We start from the raw sequence: 21,599 nt of genomic DNA, 5'->3' as shown, positions 1-21,599 counted from the left end.
AGATTCAGATAGGAGGAAATGCAAAAATACATTTAATAGCTTATAAGGCAAGGGTAGGAGGAAAGAGGAAGCACAATTTAATGACAATATGCATGAGAACGTTTCAGATTTGATGAGAGAATCATATTTAGTATATTCAAAGTAGGATAAAAATAAGAAATTCGACACTGTATGGTGAAGCTGCAGATAACAAGTTAGAGACACTCTTACAAGCAATCAAGAAGAAAAATCATATTCCGTTGACAGCTGACTTCTCAATTACAACAACAGCACTCACAAAAGGGTAAAAAAATATCAGAGCACTAAGAAACATTAAGGGTCAGAATATCTAATTTATTATTCATACTGAGAGTGATACTTCTATTTGTGTTGTTTTATAAGCTAATACTATTTATCAGTAATGGGGTTTTATTAGATATTACAGTAAGAAGAACTGAACTAAAAGAATCATTTTTGAGAGAAAGACTATTAAATACACATGCACTCACAACCATTATGTTCAAGGAACTGAAATAGTTCCTGATGACAAAGAATTGAATAAAGAGGCAGAAATTCATGACCTCATAGAACTTAAATTATACAGAGAAGTAGCAACAGCACTAATAAAATATTTTGTAAGTCAATAAAGATGCTGTTTTAAAAATTAAGGCAGAGGATGGAAATAGAGGATGGTTAGAAGGAATTTCAGTTGTCAAAAGTTTGGTTGGAAAACTTTCAGTCATTTTTTCCTTATTGTTTGCTGGCCCCATATGTTTTGATCAAAACAAAACAAAACAAAACAAAAAACAAACAAACAAACAAAAACTTAGCTCAGTTTCTTTACCCCAGATAAGGCATTCATTTAATTCATAGTCCAAATGGGACATCTTTTTTTATTGGTTCTTTATAGTTATATATGATAGTAGAATTTATTTTGATATAATTGTACAAGCATGGAACACATCTTATTCTAGTTAGAGCCCCATTCTTACAGATGTACGTGATGTTGAGATTCACTATGGATTATTCATATAAGTACATACAACAACTATTTCAGATTCATTCCACTATTTTCCTTCCCTTCATTCCCTTTTGTCTACTGAATATCTATTCTTACTCTCCCCCACCTTATCGGGGGTTAGCTTCCACATATCAGTGAAAATATTTGAATTTCAGTTTTCTGGGACTGGTTTATTTCACTTAGCATAGTAGTCTCCCGGTGCATTGAATTGGATGCTGTTAATCATTAATGATTATTTTAGTTCAACAAAAATCAGGGCTTTCTCAGGAATGTTGGACAAAAAGAAATATTACCCATTTGTGAAATAAGTGCTATCACATAAACTCTATAGTCTTTACCTCAATACTGCAGTATCTCAGTGTAAGTAATTCTACTACTAGAAAATCAAAAGTGCAATATACATGTATGGAGATATTTGTTTGTATTGTTCTATAATTGTATATTCTATTTAAGGCTTTAAATAGAAAAGGGGAGATATGTGAAGAAAAATAGTTAGTGTTCAATAAAGAAAATCTACAATAAGTTAAACTAAAAACTAAAGATAAAATAAAAAAGGTCAATAAAATGATTGAGGTAAATGAATACAATTTTAAATGAAAACAGCCAACCAAGTGATAGAACTAGTATTCAAAATAAGGTGAAGGTGAAGTGAATCCCACGAGGTGGTAAATATTAAAGCAGAATAACTAACAACAACAGAAATAAGAAAAAAAGACAACGCAAGTATCAGGGAGAAAAGGCAAAAGGGTCCTTAAGCAAAACCTAGCTACTGAGAAACACAGTAGCTAGTATGTGCAGGCTGTGTAGTGGCTTATTGCTCTTGAGTTCCTGTCATCTCAAACTATCCTCATCTCTTGAATTTTCATATGTTGTTGACCCTTTCCTCACCCCAAGATTGTTCAATTTGAGGACATAAACAATAGCTAAGAATTATTGAAAACAAATCTCTTTCTCTTCTCAAGAAATGTATAACATATCCAATTAATTTTTCTCTCCCCTTATTTGTACTTAATTATAATTTATTTTCCCCCAGATAACGTGCAGCAAATTCTGTCAAATTAATCTTTTCTAAAAAATCAGTAATTTCATTTTTGAATTTCAGTTATTTAGGAAGACTTGATTGCAGGGAGACATTTATTCTAAAATCTAGTGCTAATCAGCTGGGAAATTTGCAGAAAACACAGATTGCCAGGCTGCAGGTAGGTTCTGAAATATTAGGTCTGGTATAAGGTCAGGAAATATGTGTTTCTGCCAACTGTTTACGTAATACTGACATTGCTCATAGAGTTCTATTGAGAATAACCACATGCACCAAGAGCTCATGCTACATTCCACTATGAGCCACAGTATCATCCATTTTTCTTCTTTCCCTGAAATAATTTACTCATAGATTCTCTGAAATCTGAATATCTTAGAGGTCATGTTGTTGATTCAGATAAGAAAATGTTGCTCACTCATTGAGTACATGAATTACTGGTACTTGTTGGAATAGCTAAAATTCATCTAGTCTCTCTCCAAAGCTTGACTGTCGCACTGAAAGAGCAAACACATCTGTATTTTTAGTGGTTGTACATGTGATGATATTTAATAAGAGATTCCACATTAAGGGTTTGATATAACCCCACCTAGTATGTATTTAAGAGAAGTAGAAGAAAAAAAAAGAGAAAAACATCAGGAGGAAAGCCATTAAATATGGAACACATAGAACTGCAAAGTGGAAAACAATATTTTCATTTTTCAAAAAACTCTAACACTCTCATATTTCTTATCCAGTTCCTCACTCTAAATTATAGTATTAATTAAGTGTAAAAGTTTATTTATATAAAATAAATGAAGGTATTAAACATTATTATTAAACTTATAAATACATGGCATATATTAACATTAAAAACTACCCTGTGAATATATCCCTATGCACTCTATATAAATCTAAATTATACATATTGAAATGATTAACAAATTTTTTTCTTGGGTATGTTAAATCATATGATAGATTAATATGTGGTAGTGATTTATTTCTTTTTTTCCTCTCTGATTTTGATACATCAATCCACGTTGACTGAGAGTGGAAGATTCTACTAGATGTTAGACAAGCAAAAATTTTCCCATTTATAAATAGGAGGAATTAAACAAATCCAATTCCTATGTGACTCTTTCCAAAAAAATTAAAAAATCTTGATTTTTAGCTCCATGCTATTTTAAAGAAATTCTTATATTAAAAATGTTAGTGGCAATACTTTTATTTAAACACATTTTTCTAAATGAAGTTGTATGTCCTATATCACATTTACATAGCACCACTTCCAATTGGTTTTATATCTACATTTTTGATATGATGAGAACTTTTCTTTAGATACACAGAAAGGAAGAGGAATTGTTAACTTTTTTCTTAATCTTTCTTGAATGAAGTGATGGAAATTGTATTTTCAGCTAATAGAGTTGGAGCAATTTACTCAATAGTAAAGTGGGGAAAAGAAAAAAAATGACACAAGTTATTAATTTAAAAAATAGCAAACATGTAAATAATAATGATTTAAGAGAATATACTGACTGGGGACACACCTAAACACTGTTGATATATAAAATAAGTAGCTTGCTCTACTGTACTATTAATTCCTGCCAGTTCTCATTATGGGTTGGAGATCTGTTTTGACTATTAAACAGCAAATAGTAACATCTGGAAATGTGAAGGTCAAAGGTCCTTTTACTCATAAAATAGCACCAGCATGGCTCATAATAAACTGTATTTAACCTTTACATGAATTGAAACTCTTACTAATATTGCTGTACAATAAATTAAAACCTCATTTTTTTGCTTTGTTGTGATTTTATTTTGATGACTTGTGATACTTAAACAAGTAGTAAGGAATTTAAAAATTCCAAATGCTGCATCCTTATGTTTAAATTGAAAAGTATCTATTTTTTGCTGAATTCATTCCATTGTACATATGTTATAATAACATTTGGCAGACAAGTTTTGTTAAAGTAAAAATGTTTCCATACTCAAAGCTTACATGTTATTTTCTACTTTCTTCTTGTGTTGGTAACTGAATGTATTATATTTACATTTGAAAATATGTGCCACTTTGATATTTAAAAGAGAACTCTTGGATTCTGTCCCCCATCTCTTTTTATATTTCACCACATACTTTTTATGAAACTGAATTTTGTGCCACCACCCCCCAAAAAATTCATGTTAAAGTCTTAACTCTCAGTTTGGCTACAATTAGAGATGGGGCTTAGAAAGGAAAAGAATAAGGTTAAATGATTTCAAATCATGGGGCCATAATCCCATAGAATTAGTGGCCATATAGGAAGATACACCAGAGAATTTTTAGATTTCTCCCCACCCAACAATTGGGTGCAAGATGGCATCACCTACAATCCCAGAAAAAAGTGTCACCAGAAACTGATAATGCTGATACCCTGATCTGGGACTTCAAGTCTCAAGAATGAAGAAAATTAATTTCTTTATTGTTTAAGTCAATCAGTGGTACTTTTATGACAGTCCAGAGGGCTTATATTCTACCTTTTTTTTCCCAGAAGGTAATGGGCGCATAACTGTTTTCTCAAAGTGGCATTTTGTTGAATTAGAGCATGGTGTGAATTGAATACTGTTCACACATATTTAGCAATTTTATTTATAGATTGTAGAATTGCCTCATAATTTTTTTGGAAGTTTCAACTTTTGGTTGAACAATTTATATTTCTAAATATTATTTGCAGGAATCTCTAGGTTATAGGAGTGTTGCTCAGACATAGGGCTCATGTGTGAGGTACTGAGTTCAATCCCTAGCATCAAATTAACTTAGTTATAGATGACATAACATATATCTAAATCTATCTATCTATCTATCTATCTATCTATCTATCTATCTATCTATCTATATCATCTCTTAGGAGTCAAAAATATATTGTCGTTTCACATATAGGGAGAACATTTTTGTCTGTAATTAGGGAAGATAATATTTATTCTCTCTTCCTTCTTTTTTGAATAAAATTTACACAAACATGTTTTTATTCAGACTGCTGAATATACTTTTAAATATCTTCTGAATACAATATGCTGCCATTGGTATGAAGTAATCAATCTGAAAAATTTTAAAGCACAAGATTTGGATTAATTTGGAAGAAACAGGACTTGGAGAAGGCAGATGCTTCAGAAGTGTGTAAATTACATAACTTGGCAAATCATTTTCTTGCTGTTTGCATGTTTTTTTCTCTTTTTAGTACTGATTACTGTTGAACTATTAGATTAAGGTAGTATTTAACTGCTTGCAGCTTACCAGAGTAGATGAGTCTCTGAGTATAGAGGTTTTTGAAACTCCTAGTTTAAGCTTAATTTACTTGTTTCTCATTAGAGAGAAAAAATTAAACATTCAATGATGGTAACTTCTATTGGCAGATGATTGATCTGTTAATAGATTAGGTTGAGGGGATATTGATTTGTTGCCATGGTTAGTCACAATTGCTGAAGAAATTATCAACCAAACTGGTGAATTAAAATAGCAATTGTTCCCAGTGAATAAAGATATTGGCCTTTGGGTAAGAAGGTAAACACAAGAATCACACTGAATTTTATTTTGAGAATATCTTTACTTTTAAAAAAATAACATAGCCATAAAAATATTTTAGGTCCTACTTTTAAAAATTGTTTTGAGTGTCTTTGTATTGAATTTTATAACTGCAAAAAGGGCATATGCTGTATGATTTGTTGTAGATCTTGTTTAATAAGTACCATGTGCTTATTAGTTACATTTGTCAGTTTTCTATAATTATCTGTGAACAATTGTTCTTAGTAAAAAAAAAATTGGTGAAAATGAAAAGGTGAGCCTATATCTGGGTTATGGTTGGTTTTACTTTATATGTTAAAGTCAAGTGTCTGGTTTCTTTAAATAATATATTAAAGCCAAAGAATTGAAGAAAAAATAACAGGGTTTGATTTTTGATAGAGAAATTAACAGATAGATTTAAAAGACTTCATCTTAAAAGTGAAAATGAACATGCAAAATATACAAGGAAAATAAAATTATAATTGAATTACATTTAGGTCAGCATGGTTTTGGTGACATACATTTTATATGTCTTCTTTGGTTTTTTATGTTTCACTATGTAGAAGGTATTATTAAAAGCTATAGGTTACACAGTTGAAGTGTTAATATTGCTCCTCAAATGTTTAAGGAAGAAGTCAGAAATATACATTGTAAATACAACTATATGATTACTGAGAAATAAATGAGTGTATTCTGGTAATCAAGTTTTCTTTCTTTTTTTTTCTCTCTCTCTCTCTGTCTCTCTCTTTCTCTTTCTCCTGGGGGATTGATCTTGTGGTGTTAATTTTTCCTTAAATTTGTCTTCAAAGGTGTGTGTGTGTGTGTGTGTGTGTGTGAAAGAGAGAGAGAGAGAGAGAGAGAGAAAGAGAGAGAGAGAGAGAGAGAGAGAGAGAGAGACGTTCTGAATTGTCATAGCAGATTTCCAACATTCAGCGAGTAAATACAGGTTGAGAATTTATTAGCATGAAGTGTTCAGGTTTAGAATTACCGCATGAAATTTTAGACTTCCTGTAGCATTTAATTCAATTGAACAGAAAGCTCACATCTGGATCTTGATTTTTTTTTCTTTTTACCATTTCCTGCTATTGCTCTTTTTTCCTTTTCTTTTAGACTATTTGTGCTCTACTTCATGAATTAATTACTGAATCATGATTTCACTATACTATACTTAATTTAGTTAAGAATTGACTGCATTGGAAAGGTTATCATCATTAAATCAGACTTATTAGAAGAAATAACTCGGTTGATTCCTTTTTTTAAAAAAAATCAGTTTCTAATCAAATAAATTGCTTGATTATTATCTCTATACAGCTTACACTTAAAGTAAAACTGTACTTGTTATCCTTCTTGAAAACTTTTACTGCTTTACATAGGCAATTGCTGCATGTTGACTTCCCAAGAACTATTTTAATATTACATGATATTAAGGAAGTGCCTTCTAAGTGCCTTTAAGTTACCATAATCAATTCTGACTCCCATATGAAAAATAAATTGGAAAAGTATAAGAATGTACACTGTTGCAGCAGTTAAAGAGTGAGATTTGTTGGTGCATATAAAATTGGTAACAGGAAAGAACATTAAATATAAATTTGGAATTAGGACAAATAGTACTTTAAGTAGTATTAAAATTTTGAAAGTAGAGAGATTAAATATTAGTAATATCACTCAAATTATTGGGATAAACCACTGGGATAAAGAGTTGACATTTACAGAGGTGAAGAAGACAGGGAGAAACACTTTGGGGCATATAATTTTTCCACCAACATTAGTGGACAAGAATGCACTTGGGTAGACATGAGAGATTTACAGGTTCTAGCTGTTTTCCTGTTAATCATCTTTCTCTTTGATATAAGTAGCCATGATTACCCCTTGATGACTGTCTGACACCTTTAAGGAAACAGCAAATGGAAACTAGCAATGAACTTTTGAGCTTTCTTTATTTATTACTCAATGATTTTATAAGCATTTAATTCCCTATATGAAATCTTTTTTTGTTTCAAATATCAATAAAGATATCTATTTTACTGATGTAAATTTGATTCAAACTCTCATTTTTTAAAAAAATGTATTAAAAGTAGTCTGAATAATATGTCAAAAGGTTACTAATACTATTTCTCAGAATGTAGTATTAGGATGTAATTCATAAAAATATAGATTTATAAATATTTTCTTGAATCTAAAAGTTTATTAGCAGCTATAATTTTAGAATCAGGAAAAGAATTATGTATATTCTGGACTTCATTTTTATAATAATTACAATAACTATGAATTAATTAATACAGTATTTACTGTATTCTGTGGCAAGTACTATAACTATATACCAAGTAGTGGTATACAAATAGAATGATAGACACCAGTAAAGAAATGGAGAGTGGAAAATTTTGAGAATAGCTCTAAAAGAACTAAAATACTGAAAAAAATGTATATTCAGTATACCAAAGAAAATAAATGCAAATTTCAGAAGATACAAATTTAATTATTTTAAGTCCTGTAAATACATTTATTTATGACAAATAGATAATGTTTATTGCATATTTTCAGTGTGCTAGCCACTGTTTCTCAATGGGCACTAGCATTTGCTCATTTAATATTAATGATCATCCAAAGACATGCATTACTAGTGGAGGTAATTGTAATTATTATCCTTTTATAAAAAAGAAAACCAAGGAGAAAAAGATTGAAACATTTGCCTAAAGTCACACAAGTAATAAATTAAAGAGTTAAATCCAGTGAGACTGCTGTGGGTCAATGTTCTTAAGCACCAAGTAAACACATATCTCTTGGTTTTTAGTTGCATTATGAAGGTGAAATGTACTTTGTGTTATTACAGAATATATCATTTTTTTCACAGTAACTATGATGATACTTTAGCAATTGTAACAGCACATTAGTGTATATGTTTGACTCTGACATAGAATTTCTAAAGACATACATGAGAACTCATCCTCTGACATAGTAACATTTATTTGTATACCTAAGATAATTTAATCTGTATTTTTGTAGTAGATAGTCCAACTAACCATATGAAATACATTGTACACCAGTAAGGTATTCTACTTTGTGCACTAAAGACATATGTGTATTTTGCATTATTTTCTTCTGCTTGAACTTAGTCATACTCCACAGTTTCTGAAATGTCTGGTTTATTTTATGTAGTAATGAGTAAACATATGTTATTTTTGACATTTCTTATTTCATTCTTTTTATCATTGAACAACAGCAGAGGAGGTAGAGAGGAAAGATGGGAGGGGAAGGGAGGGGAGGGGGGATAGTAGGGGATAGGAAAGGTAGCAGAATACAACAATCACTAATATGCCATTATGTAAAAATGTGAGTATGTAACAGAAGTGAGTCTGCAATATGTATTTGGGGAGTTCAAAACCCAATTGAGTCAAATGTATGAAAGATGATATATCATGAGCTCTGTAATGTTTTGAACAATCAATTAAAAAAATGAAAAAAAATTCTATTCAAATAAAGCACAGGAATTGTGATATTGCTTGACCTTAAGATTATATATATCCTAGAGTACATTTTTCTTGAGGATTCATTCTCATTTATATAACAGTGTGTATTTACTTCCTATCACAGAACCCATAAACATTGAAATAAAAATATAATGTTAAAATGTCAAGGATATGAAAATAAATGGTCTGTGAACTCCCAGGTGGACGTATAGATATTAGCATATATTTTAACCTATCATCAAAGTAAGCTTAAATTTCACAGCCGAACAGTACATAATACAATAATTACATACTGTATTTTAGGTGCATTAACCAAACTGAGCAAAAGAAGAATGGGACTGTCTTCAATCAACAGGAAACTTCATGTGATATTTTCTTCCTTAAGTAGTTTTTCCATTTTGAATTAATATTCTAAGATCATTATATATTTTTATATATTAAGTTTTAAAAGCTCAAAGAAATATTACCTTTTATAATAATAATAATTAGGAAACCTGAACTTTAATAAAATGTGTGAGTCTTAAATATGTGCAAGCACTATTTGTGGTTTTAATCTCATTTGATTTTTACAACAAATCTGTTGGGTAAATATTACTGTCATTTACAGAGAAACTTACCCAAGGAGAAAAAAAAATGAATGGAGATTGTTTATAGTATTAAATCTCTTTTTTAAAAAAACAAGGAAACATAATCAATCATTCAAAAGTAACAAAATCATTTGTTTTTCTCTATTTTTTTCACTAATCATCTGTTATTGAGTGCCAGTCATGCACCAACCATAGAATTATCATGTACAGTCTTCTCCACACGCAGAAGGAGGCACTTTTATTATCCCCAATTTATAAGTGAGGAAATTAAGATTTAGAGAATTAGGGGGAAAAAAACTTACAAAAGTGAAAAAATACTGCCAAAACTTGTTTCAAACACAGAAAAGCTGGTCAATGAGCCCATATTGAAATATTTTGTATTCACTCTTCCCTATAATTATTTTTATGTTGACATTTTATACAGATGTAATCATAGTTCATATAGCATTTAATTTTCTTGGTTGTATACTTAGTCTGCTTGGGTTTTAAAATATTTTTCTTGTAAATATGTATTATTATAGTTATTTTATGATGCAATTATCATCCAAGAGTTGTTGCACCAAGATTTTCTTTCTTTATTATTTTAATTATTTTGTTACACATTGATTTTAATAATGGATTACATGATATTGAGGATGTTCTTTGTTTATATATTTTAAGATATTTATCTTATTAATTTTTCCTAAATATTTGAGAATCTTGAGCTATATATTTCTGCCCTTAGACACATATGCATCACCTTCTCTGCTTTTGCTAGTTGGTTTCCTCATTTATGTTGGTTCCTGCTTCTTCCCCCACCCCACCCCCTGTTAGGTGCAGGACAGGCTGAACTAAGTTGTCTGCAGGGAAGGCTGAACAAATGTTAGCTGCAGGGTAACCCACACACCCAAATCCCCCTATGTCTGGTCCTTTATCGCCTGTTTGACTCAAGTCCTAATACTCAACCCCACTCAAGGCTGAGCACTCCCCCGTTTCCAGTCCCCACCTCAAGGCTGAACACTTAATCCCCCTTGTGCCAACAAGGCAGCTTGCAGACCCAGAGACCCCATTAGATTTGGGCTATAAAAACTTCCTCCTGCCGGGCCCCTTTTGCTCTTGCTCTTGCTCTCTCTCTCTCTCTTGCTCTTGTTTTTTTTTGTTTCTCTCTCTTGCTCTGTATCCCTCTCTTGCTTTCACTCTCTTTCTTCTCTCACTCTCTCTATTTCTCTCTCTCTTTTTCTCCCCTTTTACACTGCTGCAAAATCTCCTTTAAAATACTATATTTTATAATAAATAAAGAATAATTATTCTTCTGAGAAAAGAAAAACCCAGCTAGATCAGAGAGGCTTTGGTACACAAATAATGAACTTATACTATCATAATTTTATCATATGAATTTTTGTTATGTCCTTGCGTGTTGGGTTAAGAAAATAATCAAGAGAGAATAGACTTAATTGAGTTGCTGGATATACAGGTATGCATAAAGGAGTAAAATTTTCAGAAAGGAAAACAGGAGAAAAATCCAGTTGTGGAGAAAATCAACACCACGTTATCTGTGTGTGTGTTTTTTTTTTTAATTATTCATACTATATGTTATTGGCAGAAAAATTTTAAAACCAAAAATTTCTTAACACATGTGATAAGATAATCAAAAGAATGCATTCAATGATCAATTGCTTTAAGTGTACATCCTAATCATAACAGCATGCATAAAGGAAAAAAACGCAATACAACTTCGAAGCTATATCTTAAAACATCTCATTTTCTGTACTGCTTAAAAAGATGAAGACTAAAAGTTAAAATTGAGAAAAAAAATAAATACATTGGCCTAAAAACAAACTATATATACTCTTTTGCTTTTTAAGAACAATTTGCAGGCAAATGAAGAGTTGACATCCCATTAATCTTTGTCAAAACACACCAAAGACAGCTATGAATTCTCTCTCATAACACAAATTGAATATAGATGCACACAGTACACATGTGGCAGGGAGGACACTGTTATCCAATTGTGTGCATACACCAGACTTTTCTGTTGATGAACATATTGATCCAAGAGAATATCAGCAATAGTAGAAGTTTGTGGTGAAGAGCTTGGCAGTGTAGGAAAAATATGAGTTTTGATGTAATAGAAAAAAATTGGTTTCCATGTATCCCCATATATATGTTACTTAGTTGTTCTAATCATTCTCAAACTTTGAATTTCATGTCTTGTTTACTCTCTTGAAAGTTATCGAAGTCCCTAATAAACTTTGGTAATGTGGGAATACATATGTTAGTAGCTATTATATTGAAACTGATGAATATTTAACTTTTAATATAATAATTAATTTAAAAATGATAGCAATGACCTATTATATTTTAACATATGTACTTTTAATGAAACAATTATCTTTTCACAAATAGTTAATGAGCAATATAATTTGTTTCACATTTTATAAACTTCTTTAATATCTGATTTAATATAATGTCATACCTACTTTGGCATTTGGGAAATGTTTGGTTTGAAAATATATCAGATAAATTCAGCTCTATAAAGATAATTATGAAACATCATTTCATATTAGTCCTTAGCTCTGTATTACAGCTTTTAAAAGGTTACTTGCAGTGTGAAAACTAAAACCATATCAAAAAACATTTCTTACTCTGTGTTTTAAAATTCAATGTTCTATATATTTCAGTTAGAATGGATTCTTTATGCATGCATTATTTTGAAAATATATTTATTCATTGAACTATCTATATCTTCCAGATGTTTTCACAGTTAATTATATAGATTGTTTTCAAAATCATATCAATTTTACCATTAATATCTTCTGAAAAGACTTAAGTATTGAATAGATATCAAGTTCATGATGGTGGATATGGGTCTTAGACATGAATCTTTCAAATATCTAATTTTCCTAGAAATTCTCAGGCATTATCAGTTTTGTACATGTTCTTACTATTCAGGGAAATCTCTGTGCTTTCTTCCAAATAAGACATCAACAAATTTGAAACAAAATAAACCACATCTGTGCAAGTTGTTTAGCACAAATTATGATTGACAGAGGTAAATAGTCAATTTATGGGTCCATAGTCTATTGGTTGTTATTGCTAAGCAATGCAAGTATAACCAGTGCAAGTGAAATTCTAGGATACTATGGTTCTTGTAATTTGATCCAGTTCAAATAATCAATGGAGGGTGTTCTTGGGCTCCCCGCTTCAATGGCCTTTCGGGCTCCACTTGGGGAATTACAAAGAGACATGAAGTTATTTTGTGATCTTTGTTCAAAATGGTTGTATATTTAATTTTTAATCATTGTATATAACTCTTTGGTAAATGTTATTCTTCAGAAAACAGCACATTTTGGGTTTTAATTCTTCACAAAAGTGAAGAAAAAAAAGTATCCATACTTCTCACAGCCTGCACCCTGTTCTTTTAAATGCATTTTATTCCTTTAGCTATCATTTAAGTGGATTCTAGAGTCTAAGAATTTCAACATGATGACTAATCATTCATTTAAAATTGAAATTCCTGCACTTTACATTTTAAAATAAAAAATAAGTTTCTTTATTACCTTCATATATCAGCTTCCATTTTTACTTTTTACAGACATAGGTAATTATAATGCCCAAAGAAGTTTGAAGTAGTCATTAAATGGGTTCTTCAACAAAATGATAGTGGGAGAAGCATACAGGTACAAAATTAAAATTGTGTCATATTTGAAGACATGACCAAATGATGTACATACTCACTTTCCCTAAAAGTAGTTCAATACATCCCAATGAATTATCAGCCTCCGTGTGTGTTATATTCTCTATGGTTATGGTTTAGACATATATGAGACAATGCAACAACATTCAGTGGTGAAATGATTAGGTCATGATAGTTTTCACTTAACCAGTAGATTAAGTGGGCAGAAATTGCAGGGAGATAACCTGCAGCTGAGGGAGATAGGTCACTAGGGGCTTGCCTTTGGGGTTTATATTTAGCCCCTGGAGAGTAAAGTTCTCTTTGCTTCCTGGTTGCCATGTACTGGGCTGCTTTCCTCTGTCATACTCTTTAGATGATGTTTTATCTTACCTTAGTCCCAGAGCTACGGGGTCAGCTGATCATGGACTAAAGCTCTGAAACCATGAGCCAAAATAAAATTTACCTCCTCCACATTGTTTTTTCAATGCATGCTTTGGGTCACAGCATGTAAAGCTGACTAGAACACTATTTATCATATTTGAAGGTGTCTAGCATAGAATTAAATTTTACTACAATTACTTACACAATATTTAAAATTACATGTTTAAAAATGGGACTAAAGTAGAATCACATGGAATGTGGATGAAATGGTAGAAATTAGTTTAATAAATAAATATCCTAGGATACTTCATTTATGTTCGAGGAATGAAGTTACATATGATCCAAATGGCATGTGGTAATAGCATACATTCATTCACTATTGATACAAACTGCCTTTACTCTCATTTACTTGTATAATTGTAAATCAAAATAAAGGCAGTTGAGTCTCTTCTTATTGTCCTTTCTAAGAAAAAGTTGGATATGTACAGAGTAATTTGTAACATTTGAAACCAACAATTAAAAAAATTAAGAGATTGGGAAGGAGATACAGAAGCCATTATAATTAACATAGGGTAAAAATCTACTAAATGATATTTAATAAGCCTGTGTGTACATAAATAATTATCCATTGAGTTTCTATTGCTGAAAAGGCCTCTGAGACTAAATATAAATAGTGAAAGTAAAGTGAGGAGGTTCACATTCCTTTCACATTTTGGGCAGAAATAAATAAAAATATGGGGAAATTTGGTTAGACCTTAGGATGACACAGAGCAGATGTTTAAATCTGTCTAGAAAGGCATTACATTAAATATTCAGTTCCTTATAATGCAGAATATCTCAGGAATTAACTTTAGATCTCCCTAAGTGAATTAAAGAAAATTTTGAATATATATGCTAGTTTTATGAATTACCATAGTATAAAATTCAATTAAGAAATGAAACATTTTCCAAGTAATTTCCATGTAAATCAGTTTGTTAATCATTCAGAGGGAAAGTTTCACTCACCTGAAAGTGGAAAAAGAAAATCTTGATTTGGTGATTTTTTTATTTTAGCTACTCATCTTCATTGTTCTTGTTCCATTAACTCAGGAGCAGTGAGAAGGAAGACACTTGGTTTGTGTCTGTATTGACTAATAAGTTTTGATCTCTTCTGAGATATGGAACTGATTAAGAAAGGTTTTGACTCATTTGGAATGCATTACAGAGTAATTTTATGAAAGATCTTTTCTTAAAATCTTTAGGTACATGGTTGAAAACTGCTTTACTTTCTATCTCAGGGAAACAAACAAAATCAAAGGTCCTAACCCCTTTGAAACTGTATATGGAAGTTTGCAAGTCAAGGACTTGGTGCATTATTCTGAGGAGAGAGTAATAGCTTTCATCAGATTCCTGAAGGAGTAAGAAAACCTCTCAAAAAAAAAAAAAACCCAGACATTTGATGAACATGAAGAAGTCTTTCCAACCCTATGATTATACAAGTATGCTTATATATTTAAGTTAACAAAACAAAGGTAAACTGGTAAATAGGAAGGAACAGCTTGACTACATGGGATTTAGAGAAAAGTAAATATTTAGAAATAAAGACATGTTTCCTTAGAGCATTTGACATTGTGGCAGATTTTAACAATTATAGAGGAATGTTATTTACTTCACTTACTGCAAAAGAAACATATAGAAATACATATTTGCCACTAGCAATTCCTTTTTGTGCATTTTTCAAATTTTTACAGTAATTTGTTATGGTGTTATATTTTGTTTGTAACTGATGGTGGCCTAACATTATGAAACTCTTCCACAAAGGGAAGGCATGAACAAAACTACAGGTAGCTTGTTTTCCTCTTATATTCTTTTGAGAAGCTATGTGCTATTGTGAGCATAAGCAATTTTCTCTTTAACACAAAGAAAGGACAAGGGTAACAGAATCCCCTTTTATTTTTTAAAGGTGATTTATTTTGCATTATTCACACTGGTCCACAAAAGCAAAGTTTTATGAACCTTCAGGAACTAAGACACTATGTAGTAAGGCCTGCGTAGTCGAAACCTACACTTAGAGATCTTTGTATATATCAATCATATTTATAATACTTGGCGGGGAAAGAACTTATTCTCCTCTTAAATTTTTGCACTTTTATTGATTGTATTTAACTTAATGTCTCTCATATATAACTTTACTGTCTTGATTTACTTTGTAGTAGAACCTTTCAACTAGTAATCTAGTGTTCTTTCAAGATCACAGTAGTACTCTTACATCAACATACCATCAGGTTTGGGACAAGAAAATTAAAAAGTTAAGAAAATAGGTCTGTAACGTTTGTTTCCCACATTATTGATTTATATTACCCCTGAATTACAATCATGTTCTTGGAATTTAATAATTGAAACACTTTGAACTTCCTCAGATCTGATATATTGTATGTGATATATTGTACATATATTGACTACTGTGAGTTTCCTTTAATTAACTTTATGGAAGTTGCAACATGCAGGTTTCCATTTGGATTTGCTAACTTCATTAGAATGGTTTTAATGCCAATAGTGAGTATGCTAATGAAGTTTGATGAGGTAAAGTTAACTACTTCAATAAATCCAACATGCCCTTAGATATTCTTTTACCAGTGTCATTTACACAGAGTTTAATGAACAATTGTTTTAGTAAAAACAAAGAATCACAAATAACTTCAATAAAACTATTCATTGGATAACTATGAAAAGAAGAAATTATGCAAGTTAATTAAAAAATGACTTAAGATGATTTTTATTTGTTGCATTGTAATAGTTCTGAGATACATAATATGCCAAAAAAGAATTATTAATATTGGACAAAGTTATCAAATTATGTGTTTCAAGAATACAAATATCACAATGGACACAGTAAAATAGATAGCTAACTAGAAACTATTTTGAAAATATATACTCCCATAAAATAGAAAATCTTAAAGACATTGATAAGTTTCTAGAGGCATAAATGGCTTACCCAAACTAAATTTTGAAGTGGGCTTATTATATGCATTATTGTGACAATAGATGCTTAACATATGAATTCATTCTTTCTTGTAGCTTTTACAAGTAAAAAACAGATAAAATAAAATTAGGATTTAATAAAATATGGTAAATATAATAAAATGAGCAATACAATTAATAGAAATTATTCTGATATTTTTGTGAACTACACTGTGGCCCTCCAAAATTTATGTCCACATCTTAATCTCCCAAACCTGCTAATGTTACCTAATTTGGAGAAAAGGGTTTTTCCAGATGTTACTAAATTGATGATCTTGCAGTATGGAGATCATCAGGGGTGATCCATGGGACCCTGAATCCAATGACAAGTGCTTTTGTTTGTTTGTTTATTTATTTATTTGTTTGTTTATTTATTTATTTATTTTTAGTTATAGATGAACACAAATCTTTTATTTTATTTATTTATTTTTATGTGGTGCTGAGGATTGAACCCAGTGCCTCACATGTGCTAGGCAAGTTCTCTATCTGTGAGCCATAACCCCAGCCCAACAAGTGTTTTTATAAGAGACTCAAATGAGAAGACAGACAAAAAGAAGTCAGAGGTAGAAACTGGAGTGATGTGGTGACAGGCTAAGGAAACAGGAAACAGCCAGACACTAAAAGAGACACACAATGGCTTTCTGTCTAAACAAATTTTCTGAAATTTGCTTTTCTTATTCTCTCCTGTACAGAGTATAGATCCACAAAAATCTTGCTTAGACTGCTGGCCTACAGAGCTATGAGAGAATACATTTCTGTGTTTTAAATCATTACATTGTGATAATGTGTTATTACAGTCTTAGGAAATTAATACACACTTCAAAAGTAATTTATAAAAAAATGTTTTAGATCATATGTTAAGTAAAAATTAACCGAGAGTAATTCAAACTGAACTGAATTATGAATTCTTAGGGCATTTATAATATGAAGAAGATAAAATAATGATAAAGCAGTTGATGTTAAGGAGTGAATCACATGACCACATTAAAGTTTTAAACTATTATAGATTCACATGAGATACTAATTTATAGACTTAGAAACCTTATATGGTGTTATGATTACTGAGATATCTATAATAAACAGATTAATGAGTTGGTATCAATTTAAGACTACTTAAAATTATTCACTGCAAAAAAAGACTGTGAAATACAAGAATATCTTATATCTTGATAGAAATTTGTCAACTTTGATAATAATCTTAAATGTATATATATTACCAAAATAAGTACCAAAGGTGACACAAACTTTCATAAGATACCCATGACAAAATAAATCTTGATGAATAAATCTAGAGAAATGCTAAATATTCTTTATTTTCTTTCACCAGAAAATCATACTACAAAATTGTTTACATATAAGGAGAATATGTTTTTGTCATAGAACATATAGCCAAATATTAAAACCAAAGATGTATTATAGAGATATGGCAAGAAAACTGATAAATTTAATATCATTTTATTTTTTTGTATATATGCTGTGATATTTGCCAGCTATTTAAATGTTTAATTTGCTGAAATTTATTTTTCTTATTCTAAATACATGTGTATTTTAGTACCTAAGTTTGAATTCACATTTTTTTTCCCTTGGGAAATTTTCCCTATGTAATTTCCACAAGTCCCATGATCTATAAAACCTTGATTTGTCCTTGTTTTTGATGATACCCTTAAGCATATATATGATGTCTTTGTCTAGTCCATGCCAGTGTCCAAATCCAATCAATTGATTATATTCTGGATCCTGTTCTCCACTTTTAGAGAAAGATCCTAATGCTTCCTTCACCTTTGTTACAGTCTTAGTTACTTTTTCTTTTTTTTGAGGGTTTGAATTTTTGGTAGAATGGGACAGTTCTCTCTGAGATAACGTACCTATTTTCTTCTTTGCTTATGTTCTCTGCAAAACAAAACCTGTGTACTTCTCTACTTGGTGCAATAGAACCCTACTCTATTATCACTCAAAGCTTGACTTTTCTTCTTTCAAGAAAAATAGAAATCAGCCTCTCCTTTCTATCATGTCTCATGGTGCTGATGAAAATTTGAGTGTGCTAAATCTTTACTGAGAAATATTGTCACGGAAGATATGAATTAAGGGCTGGGGTTGTGGCTCAGTGGTAAAGTCTTGCCTGGCATGTGTAAGGCTCTGGGTTCGACCCCTGGCACCACAATAAAATAAACAAATAAAGGTATTGTTTCCATCTACAACTAGAAAAAAATATATATATTTTTAAAAAATATATTGAATTAACTCAACTTACTATTGACCAAATCTTAGAACATTTACCCCTGGCCACTTTCCTGTTGCCCTATCTCATTTCATATCATTCAGGTAACACTTGATTTGAATCCCAGAATGTAGAAACTATTCATATTAGTGGTAATAATAATTTGGAATCGGTGAGATTTCAAAACCCAAATTTATTTATTAACTTGCTTCTACAAGAAACTAAAAAAAAAAAAAGAAAAATCCATATTTTGTTCTTGACAGCAATTAAAATTCAATGCCGTCATTGGAGTCCCTCTGCCTTCATTTGCCTCTAGGCTTTTACCAGCTGTTAACAAGTTCTGCCCCATGGTGTGTGATGACATTGCTGCTGGTATGTAGTGCTTCTTCCATCGTCACAGTGGCTTCATTCCTGTCCCTGCCAATCTTCCACTGCAGTCTTCATGTCATTGCTGAGTCTGCTTTCAAAGTGAATGAGTATCCCTCCACTCAGGAGGCTCCACTGCTCTCTTAATATCCTAGGACAACTCATCTCATTCTCTGGTCAGGAGTAGGTAAGTGTCACCTCACAGAATGTACTACAAAGTATCCTTCTCTGCATTCTTTGTAATCATTAGCAAATCTTATATTTCTCTCCTCATCTTGGGAGCGTTTACTACCCTTCACCCACAGGCACCATCTAAGAAGGTAGGGGTGGTCTTGGCCCAGTCCTAACATTTATTTATTTGAGATTTTTGCCTTATATCCCTTCCATGCATTTTTCGTTTGGCTTGTCTCACTGGAAGCTCACCTGATATTCATGTATTCACAAATCTTAATGAGCCATCCATTTATACCAGTACAAATATTGAATAATTCCTTTAAGTGGGACCAGAAAAGTAAGTTGGTAAATTTTTGGGGGGAGCAGTGTGTTGCTTCTGGTTATATTTATACCTCCAAAGAACCATCACTTTATTGTATATATAACAGATACATATATCAAATGTATATACATAATGTGTAATTATTACTCATCACTTACACATATACAAGATTGAGTAGAGAATTCCACAAATTGCTTGTACAGTTATTCTATTTGATCTAGAAGGAGTCTTCTTAAATCGCCTCAAAGTTTTTTAAGCACTGACTCTATATTTTACATCACATGTAAATCTCTAATAAATCCACAATTAAAATTTTACTACCCACCTCCTATATAAGAAGAGATTATTGACAATTTTATAGTTGATTTCTTTGTCATAATAAAAAAATGAAAAATAATTACATGAGATGGATCAAAAATGATTGAAAGAAATCGTTGCTATATTGGGTATGAGATGCCGCTCTGTGATAGAGCACTTACTTGCCTAGCCCATGTGAGGCCCTGGTTCAATCACCAGCATGACATAGGGAAAAACCAATAAAGAAAAGGAAATAGCAACCATTGCTATAAAAAGAAAATGATAGAAATTAATTTCAAATTAATAATAATAGCATTCTTTTAATATTTTCACAGATTAAAGAGGCATTCATTGAAGAAAATTAAGGATGTGTAAAAATGTCAAAGAATACATAAGCAATTTTTAAAACCACACCTCATAGAAATAACCAATGTGGTTTCATAAAAAAAATACTGTGGGTTGTGCTTTTTTAAAATTTAAATCAAAATATTATCATTTGAATATTAATAAAGAATGTGAAAGTTCAAAGCCAGAACTAATCATAATCCTACTTCAATGAAATATAGTCTCACCTTTCTTTTTTATTGAGTGACCAAGTAATTAAGAAGTCCACAGCTAAAGATCCTAACCCTGATTCTCAAACCAACAGTGTAGGAAGCAAAATTTCATAGAAGACAATTAATGCTCAATATATGCCAAATGCTCCTGGCTGAGTCACTGTGAAAGGGTAAGAATCATTAAATAGAGTTCATTTATATATGTTGCACAATTTGAAGAAACAAGGTAATATTATTTTGAGTGAGGTAACAATATATTTGACAGTAATATCAGAACTGTAAAAGATTTCAGAAATGCACATTGAAACCTAAAGCTATCCAGAGTATTGGTATTAGACATATTTCCAATTCATTATTATAGGAATATCAACTTGATCTATTCTACTGATCTCCCTTATATACTTATTATTAGTTATTAGTGCATTATCATTTATATATACATAAAATAATAATGAATCTATATCTAGTTTATTGTGGTATATTTATACATGGACTTAGCACAATTTGATAGATTTATACACATTATTTCTGAATGTGTCAGATAGATTGTTTCTGGATCATACGATCTTTTGTATTGGTGTACTAGGTGAAGCAGATTGCCCTACTGATGTGGGTGGAGACCAGACAATCTATTAACGGCCTGAACAGTATCAGACAGAGGATAGGAGAATGCACTTTCTATGCCTCTTTGAGTAAACACTCTAGTTTTCTACTGTCCTTGGAGTGGGATCAATGCTTGAACAATACTTTTGGTTCTAATGCCTTTGGAGAGTCTGGAATTATAACATTGGCTCTCAGAAATTTCTCAGCTTTCATAATTGTATGAACCAATTCCACTGGTAAACAATAATGGCATCAGTGGTTGTTATCTAAGTCCTTAGTCCTATTGAAAGGTTTGCACTTTTACAACACAAATGATGGGGGAATTCTTTTAACTTTCTCTTTTTTGCAGTGCACAGAACTCAGGTAAAAGTTTACATTGTCACTTTAAAAAATAACAATACTGCTGGTATATATAAAAT

The sequence above is a fragment of the Ictidomys tridecemlineatus genome, chromosome 6 (assembly GCF_052094955.1).
Source record: "Ictidomys tridecemlineatus isolate mIctTri1 chromosome 6, mIctTri1.hap1, whole genome shotgun sequence".
Lineage (NCBI taxonomy): Eukaryota > Metazoa > Chordata > Mammalia > Rodentia > Sciuridae > Ictidomys > Ictidomys tridecemlineatus.
This window is presented reverse-complemented; position numbering follows the sequence as displayed.